We start from the raw sequence: 9,654 nt of genomic DNA on the forward strand, positions 1-9,654 counted from the left end.
CAAAGGATTCCAACAAAATTGATTCACCTCCCAAAATCGAATTCATGGTTAGTAAGAGGTTTTCTATATCTTTAAATGGAAGCATGGTTGGCTACTTCAAAGAAGGTAAAGGACTTAGGCAAGGTGATCCTATTTTTCCTAATCTCTTTGTTATTGCCATGGAAGCTTTTACAAGGATCATGCAAAGGAAGATTCAAGAACCTACTCAGTTTAAGTTTCATCCTGAAAGTTCAAATAGTGTATAAAACACCAATAAACGTTTAGACCTCCAAATACAAAATTACCAACACAAACTTATACACAAACAATATATGTGCGGAATGATGAATATAAGCTAAACCCAAATTGGTAAAACACTCTAAATCAAAATTAATCACAAAAACAACAGTAATTAAACGGTAAAGAGTAAGGGAAGAGAGATGCAAACACAAAGATAACATGGCATTGTGTTATCAAAGAGGAAACCGAAGTACTCGGTGAAAAACCTCTTCGCCATCCTCCAAGCGGTCAAATAATCCATTAGAAAATGAAGCTGGGATACATGAATAGCAATAGACCCCCAAACCTAATCTACCTGATGCACCTAAGCCCTCCAAGCTTCTTGCTCCAATAGAGTTACGCCGAACATTGTCTTCTCCAACTTATTGGATTGAGTAATAAGCTCATTGCATCAACCAAACGAATTAGTCCTCTCTAACTGCTTCCAAAGCGCCAAAATACCTCCTCACTGATATGGGTATGGTGTGATAAGGATTTGACAAATGAACCTCTCAAATGTCAAAGATTGTGCATGAGTCAATCTTGGTTTTCTCTAGAATTTCTCTCTCAAAATTCTCTCTGGAAGCTCTCTACATTTCATGGCTATAAGGGTATTTATAGTAGGGTATGTGAGGAATGTGATAAGACATTTTTCATCCAAACAGGGCATTCTGGAGACTCGGCCTCACGATTGGAACTAGTCACGAGTTTGAGTCGCGAGATAACTGTCAGGTCAGACTGTACTTTTTGCCCTGTAGTGCTCTAGCTGTCGTGACCCTTCAACTCCCTACATGCTTCACACATGTGCCACTTTGGCGACTTGCCAGTCACGAGACTCCTTTAAGTGCACACATCTTGAATTTTTTTCACACTTTCTCATATACAACCCTTACATAATTCCACCTAAATACAGGGTATTTAATTGCTAAATTACAAGCAAATTTGGCACGGAATAAAGCCAACACATGATTGAATAAATTCAACCTTACAATCTCCCCCTTTAAGTATTCTGTGACAAAACCCTAAAATAGACTTTGGACTTAAAATGTGAGTTGGGAACAGTTGCCAAAACTCACTCACACCTAACTCTAGATTCTGTGGAGCTCTTGAACCATACGAACAAGTTACCGAGAAACAATAACACAATAATATCATTGTAAGCAGAAACCTTGAAATGCGTATGGAGCAAGCACAATGCGATCAAGCAACAAAGAGTATAGCAATAAAGTATGGCTTGACCAAACAAGAACAATCACTATAAGTAGTGATCACAATGATCATTCACACAAGAAATGAACATCTGGACATGCAAGCTAATAAGCTCAATGCAAAGTATAATTTGCATGTTCAACACTCAACCGATGCACTACCACTAAAGTATGCATTAAGGATACAAGATCCAACAAAGGGCACAAGTGAGGAGTACTAAAGAAAATGCATACATAATCTAAAAGTACTAGATAGCTACAAAGAAAAGGTTCAAAATAAAGCATAGTCAAGTACATAACATAAACTATGAAATATGAACAAGAAACCAGTAGACAAGCAATGGATGGAAAAGATGCATAGATAATGCGCAATGAGAATAAAACAGACATGCATACAAGTGAAGCAAACATAACACGTGGTAGGAGACATGATAGGCAACAAGATAAGCAAGCGAACTAAAAGGCAAACAAACAAAGAAGCGAGCAAACAAGCAAACAAGCAAACAAGAAATAAGGCAAACAAGCAAAAAAACAAACAAAGGGTGGGGTCCACGAGGGAAAAATGTAGGTTTGGATCGAATGCCATAACTTCATTGTTTTGAAGCATGGACAACACACTAGCAAGCAAGACTCATGCATGGACATGTAAGCAAGTGTGTAAAGATGCATAGAAAGCCAACAGGTGCCACAAATAAGCATGGTAAACATAGCAACGCGCGGAGCAGAAAAGGGGAAGGTATGCATGGAGCAACCCAACATCCAGAGATGTCTCCCAAATGGTTACATCCGAACAAGGCCTCATGGGCGTTGGGTGTAACCAAACATGATCAAGCCCGCAGAGGTCGTCAAACATGGCAAAGCCTAGAACAAGAGAGGCAAGCACAAGCATAAAGCATAGACATGTAAATAGGATGATCCAAACCCTTTGATGTGGACCTCGGTGTATGGACGATGACAAAAACTGTAAGGTCTAGATCACGTCTTAACCATTAGGCCAAAACACTAGAAAATGCAATAAAAGGAACCAAAGAGCTACAATAGCACATGGCATGACAAAAAAGGTCTAGGCCTAAGCACATAAAATGGCATAAGGCACGCAAGTACATAGATGATGGCATAAAGCATGTAGAGAACATTGATCTAAGCATGTAAACACACCAATCTACAAATATAAGCATGGAAGAGTGCATGAAGGCATGTGAATATACATCTAAGCATGTGGATGTAAGCATAAAAGCATGGAAGAACACAAACCCAAGCATACAAGTATGTGAAGGCATAGTGTTGGAAAATTTGGTTTTGTATCTTATACAAAACACACAGCGGAAGTAATAAATATGGATCTATTTCATTCATGATTAATAACATGCACTATGTAAATTTCAGAATTTAAGAACAAGATAGCGTACCTTGGTGCGGTGAAATTCAAAACAAAATATTAGAAGTACTTGGGAATGCTTTTAATCTTCACTCCTATTCCACTTTACTCCCAAGAAGTGTGGTCTTTCAATCAATTTCCAAGGGAGAATAATTGAATTACTTCACTCACACATACATACCATTTCACAATGATGTCTCTCTTTTTCTTATAAAAAATTATGTATGTTTCTCCCTTTATAACTAACTGATTATCTAATTAGACTGGCCTATTGGGCCTTTCCAATTGGGTTTTAGTGTGTGGCTTGGAGTGGGACCAAAAGGGACTAATAAGACACTAGCTCCAATGAGCCTTGGCATTTTATGTCAACTATTGACAAGTCCAAAGTTACCGTTAATTATATTTAATATCACTATATAAATATAATTGCACTCTAGGCCTTATTAATAAATTATATCCCAAGACTTTATTATACATTCAACCCCTTCATAAAATATTCGTAGTAATACAAGTCATGAATGTAGAATGCCACTTTGAAGACTACTACATCTTAATCCTTAAGTACCTAGTTTAATCCTTTAAGTTATTCATCATATATTTATGAAATCCAATTTCATAAATATATACTTTAGTATCTCCTTACTAAAGTGGTTAGACCTAACACTCTGAATAACCAAACCCATTAAACTTATCTCAAGGGAATATTTTATATCTCCATTGAAAGATTATGAATTTCATCTTGAGAATATATATTCCATCAACACTAAATGTGACTACCCAACATACTAAGATTTTGATTGTGATTTTAGATCTCACTCCTGATATATCAAAGCAACCTACATCTCATAATTATGTCCATTATTCTCTCAGAATTAAGAGTTCATGCAAATAGAAGTTGTGAGATTTATTATTTATTTGATAGTTGTTAGGAGAATAATAAATCTCACAGCGGTCCAGTTCAATATGTTTTAACTCTTCAAACATATTTTCATATCAACTAGAAGTCTCCACTTCCATGATCAAGATAAATCATCTTAGTTGATACATTATAGTCTTTGCAGATGAAATGTCCAATTTCATCACCGACTATGAACTATAATTATGAGTTTACAAAGAACTTGTGATTTATATCTTCTGTGACTTTTCACATAAATTAGATACTATGCATCTCATGGACTATATAATAATGTTCAAATATTCATGTTACCATTATTTTAAATAATAATAAAATAAATTTATTTATCATAACATTAAGTCATACATAATGTTATACATAGCATCATACAAAAGGATTTAAGGACGCACATCCTAACACATAGATCTAGATATATTAGCATAGAAACATGTAGATCTAAGCAAGACATAGCCAAGGACATGATATCAAGCATGTGAGCATGTAGATCTAAACAACAAGACAAGGAAAAGATAGATCTAGCATCTAAAGCATGGCATTAAGTATAAAACGTGTAGAAAAGACAACTAGCACATGAACAGACATGGGAGCATATGGAAATAAACCTAAAAACATGCTAAAAGCAAAATAAAGCAAGAAACGTACTAGATAAAGTAATAAATCATATTATTAAGGCAAAAAGAGCAAGATAAATGCTAGAAAAAGATTAAGAAGGCTAGGGGTGTGGATAGTAGCTAAAAAGCTACATCCACACCCCCTAAATCCCAAATCCAAAGTATAGGACCAAGGAGAAGAAGATTGGGTATAAGAATAATACCTTGTATTTTTGGTGAAAAATGAAGAATCAAGAGATTTTGATGTGTTTTTTTTTTTTTTTTGTGTTTTTTGTGTTTAAAAAAGAGAGGAGAAAAGCAAAGAAATCACCCAGGCAGAAAGCAGGTACCCCAAAAGTCCTTTTTTCTTTGGTCTAGGGGTGCCTAGGGCCTTTTAGGGCCGCCATTTTCAAAAGGCCTTGGATTGGGTTAAACTTGACACCCCTAGAAAGATCTTGACTTCCTGTTTCTAAAAACGTATGGAACTTGAAAATCCAACGGTCCGATCAAAAGTTACGGCTTCCGAAAGTTAGTGGTGCATCGATTGGTGCGTTAGCTCAGTTTTCATGATATCTCGACCGTTCTAACTCCGATTTTGACCCATGAGTAATCGTTGGACTTAGAATTTAATACTCTTCAGGATGGCATTGGTTTCAACCCATTTTGATGGCCGAATCAAAATTAGGATTTGTAGGCCCATTGGGAGTCAACTCTAAGTCAAACTTGGTCAAACTTGCCAAAAGTCTCCGAAAAGCTTGTGTCTGATGTAAAACTATGAAAAGTCATATTTTGAGGGGATTTTAACTTTGTTTGACTAGGGGCGTTTTGGTCATTTTAGCTGAAAAAGGCACTTTGGGTGCTCCGGTGTCCGAACAGATTACGCCACGTTATTCTAGCTCTTCTCGCGGCCCCATGGAGAGAAAATGATATTTTTGGATTTTTTGGGGTCTGGCACACAAATCAAGGGCAGACAAAATACAGTATCAACATTTATTACATATAACATAATGTCATACATAACATACAATAGGATTTTAGGGCATTAATCCTAACAATCTTCCACTGGCTCTTAAAGACTATTATGCACTAATCTAACTCTCATTCCCTTTAGGTGTAACTCAAAAGTCTTTTGGGGCAAACTTTTGGTCAAGGGATCTACCAGATCATTTGCACTATCAATCTTGTTACTACCACATCTCCTTGAGCCACCTACCAAATCCTCACAATGGTAAACAAGCATATAGTCTCTCGTTCTCCTTAGATACTTGAGAATATGCTTTACAACCTCCAAATGTTTTGGTCCTGGATTTGATTGATATCGGCTGACTATGCCAACTGAATAACAGATATCTGGCCTAGTACATAGAATGGCATACATGAGACTTCTCATTGCTGAAGTATAGGGAACTTGTCTCATTGTATTTTCCTCTTCAAGAGTCTTAAGCCTTTGGTCATCAGACAAAGGAACTCCATGTCTGAAAGGAAGCAATCCTTTCTTGGAGTTTTACATGCTAAACCTTGCTAGATTCTTATCTATATATCCAACTTGTGACAAGCCTAACATTCTATTCTTTCGATCTCGTCAAAGCTTGATCCTTAAAATATAGTTAGCTTCACCCAAGTTCTTCATATCAAATTGGCTTGGCAGCCAAATTTTGACTAATGACATTACCCCTACATCATTTCCAATGAGTAGAATATCATCAACATAAAGCACTAGGAAAATTACTACTTTATCTTGATATTTCTTGTACACACATGATTCATCAAGATTTTGTTCACCAAATGACTTGATTGCTTGATCAAATCTAATGTTCCATGACCTAAATGCTTGCTTAAGTCCATAAAGGGACCTTTCGATCTTGCATAGCATATGCTCTTGGTTCTTTGCTATGAAACCTTCTAGTTGCATTATATAAATTTCTTCTTCAAGATTGCCATTTAGGAAAGCATTCTTGAAATCTAATAAATAAATTTCATAATCATAATAAGTAGCAATGGATAAGAGAATTTTGATAGATTTAAGCATGTTTACTGACGAAAATTTTTTTTTATAATCAATACCTTTCTTTTGTGTATACCTTTTCGCCACTAGTATTACCTTAAAGGTTTCAGCCTTTCAATCTATCCCTCTCTTCCTCTTGTAAACCGATTTGCAACCAACAGGTATAATGTCATTAAACGCTTTTACAAGATCCCAAACTTGATTGGAATACATAGAATCCAATTCAGATTTCGTAGCTTTGACCCAATGATGTTCATCTATATCTTTCATTGCCTTTTCATAAATGTAAGGATCAAATTCAACCTCTTTTGAGATAGCTTCATAAGTTTCTCCCAGACTTGTAAATCTTACAGGTGGCCTAATAATTCTCCCACTACGATGAGGTTCTTGTACACTAGTCATCTCATGAGTAATATCTTGTGGTGTATCTAATACAACTACATCATTCCTAGTTTCATCCATTGATTGTTTAACTACAAGTTCATTCATTTTATCTAAAAAAACTCTACTTCTAGGAGTAAAATCATTCATATAGTCTTTTTTTTTTTGCATTTGTACTAACAAACACGTTGTTATCATTACTACTATAGAATAAATAACCCCTAGTTTCTTTTTCATAACCCATAAGCAAATATACTTCTGACTTTGGTTCCAATATATCTAGCTTCCCTTTTAGCACGTGTGCTGGACAACCCCAAATGTGGAGGTATCTCATACTAGGCTTACGCCCACTCCACATTTCCATAGGTGTTTTGGAAAAAAAAATTGATGGAACTAAATTTAGAAGATGCATTTTTGTACCTAAGGCATACTCCCAAAAAGAAATAGATAGAGTCGAAGAACTCAATATGGATCTAACCATATCTAAAAGAGTTTTATTCCTCCTTTTTACTATACCATTTTGTTGTGGTGTTCCAGGTGCAATCAACTGAGATATAATCACATTTTCAGTTAAGTAATCCTTGAAATCCTCAAAAAGGTATTCGCCACCATGATCAAATCGAATGGCTTTTATGCGTTTACCTAATTGATTCTCAAATTCAGCCTTAAATTCTTTGAATTTTTCAAAAGTTTTGGACTTCTGTTTCATTAGGTACACATAACCAAATCTAGGGTAATCATCAGTAAAAGTAATGAAATACTCATAGCCACCTCTTGCTTGGATAGACATTGGACCACACTCCACACACATCTGAATGTACTAGTTCTAGCAAATCTTTGGCTCTATATCCTTTTGCATTAAAAGTCCTTTTCGTCATTTTACCTTCCAAGTAGGATTCGTATACTAGGAATTCATTAAAATCTAATGGTTCTAAAGGCCCATCTTTCACCAATCTTTGGATCTTATTTGAATTAATATGACTCAAATGCAAATGCCAAAGATATGCATCACTAGTAGAAGGAAACTTTCTCTTTAATGATTTTACGTGTGAATTATTATCTAATTCAGAGTTGTACAATTCATGCTTTTCAGAAGTTATAATATAAAGACCATCAACAATATTTTCAGAACAGATAAACAATTTATACTTCTTTATTACAACATTGCCTTTCAAGATAACACAATATCCATTTCTACCTAAATAAGTTGCAGAAATTAAATTCCTACAAACATTAAGTACATATAAACAGTCTTCCAATATTAAAACCCTAGAACCAAAGCATAAATTAAACTCTCCAACAGCTACAATTGGAATTTTGCTTCCATCAGCCAAAGTAAAAAACAGTTCCCATTCATTCAGCCTTCTAGTCTCCTAGAACCCCTGCAAAGTACTGCAAATATGATTAGTACAACCTGAATCCACACACTAGGAATCCGTGGGATGCCTTCCACTGCCACTAATTCATTCATTAATTTAGAAAAGGTATAAATCTTTTTTTTTATATTATAATTAAGTCTAAATTTTTTGAATGATTCTGGCAAGGGTTGGAGTATTATATCCACTTGGGATTCTCTATCAATGTCGGCACCTAAAACCTCTAGTGTATTCAGATAAGAGATCATCTTAAGACAATGCTCTTTTACTAGAGTCCCTTGAGCCATTTTGGTATTCAAGATAAGTCTCATAGTATCTTGCTTAGTTGAACAACCTTGCTAGCATGTAGATTTGAGCCAAGCAACTGCGTCCAGTAGGTTTAGGGATCTAGCTTATCCCATTTGGTTATGTACTCTTTTAAAACCCCCTTCTTTCCTCCCTCCTTTTTCTCTTAGATGGTTTGCATTAGGTATATCATGTCATGTACCATTCATCATCATCTCTAGAGTATGGCGACCCCTGATTACTTTCCTGCACTTATATTTTGGGCCATGCTTTAGGGATGTAGGCATTTACTTTCTTGCTCTGTGTGCTTGCATTATGCATGATATATTTATATATATACTTGCTCCCTCCTTCTAGTATGATTGTCACAGTTCGTGTCACCTAAGGCAAAGTGATGCCTAATTTTTGCCGCAAAAGTAAGGTGACACATCGCTAGATTTTTGCCGTGAAAATCTAGTACTTTGCTTAAATGCCTTAGGAAAACATAGATTGGGACCACACCCATTCAAAAGTCAAACCTCAAAGCTCCCATGCATGCAAAGCCTTGAAAGCCAATGCCAAAATCATGTTTTTTAATGCCAATCTCCAAAAACTAAGGTTTTATCAAAACAAAAGACTATCATCGGACAAGCGTTGTGGGGTGCCTAACACCTTCTCCACACATAACCAAACTTCCGAACTCAAGAATCAAGATTTTTTGCCATTCACATTAGATTAGGAAAATTTTCATTTTTCTTATCCTAGGATTGGTAATAAAATCAACTAGAAACAGGTGACCAATCACACCTTAGAAAAACCCAATGATTGGTGGCGACTTCACTTAGCTTTGGTAATTACCTAAAATTTGGCCATGATTCCTGCCACACCTCCAAAGGTAGACCTACCCTCATCCACCCAGAGGGAGAGAGCACCTGAAGCTCCGCGCGATCCACACGCACAATCATCGAGAAGGGCCTTCAACAAGCCCCGCGCTTGCGAGAGCATTGCCACGGTAGGTGGTCGAATGAAGGCCCAACAGCAGTTATCTGTCTTGAGGCTAGGCGTCGACAGCCCCAATTCAAGATTAAGATAGAGAAACCTCTTAATCGCCCTAGGTTCCAAGGTAGAGAAGCCCCTTGGTTACCTTTCATTCCGATCGAGCTAGAGAAGTCCCTTAGTCACCGCAATTTAAGATTAAGATAGAGAATCCTCTCAATCGCCCCGGATTCCAAGGTAGAGAAGCCCCTTGGTTACCTTTCATTCAGATCGAGGTAAAGA

The sequence above is a fragment of the Castanea sativa genome, chromosome 3 (assembly GCF_040712315.1).
Source record: "Castanea sativa cultivar Marrone di Chiusa Pesio chromosome 3, ASM4071231v1".
In the NCBI taxonomy this organism is placed as follows: domain Eukaryota; kingdom Viridiplantae; phylum Streptophyta; class Magnoliopsida; order Fagales; family Fagaceae; genus Castanea; species Castanea sativa.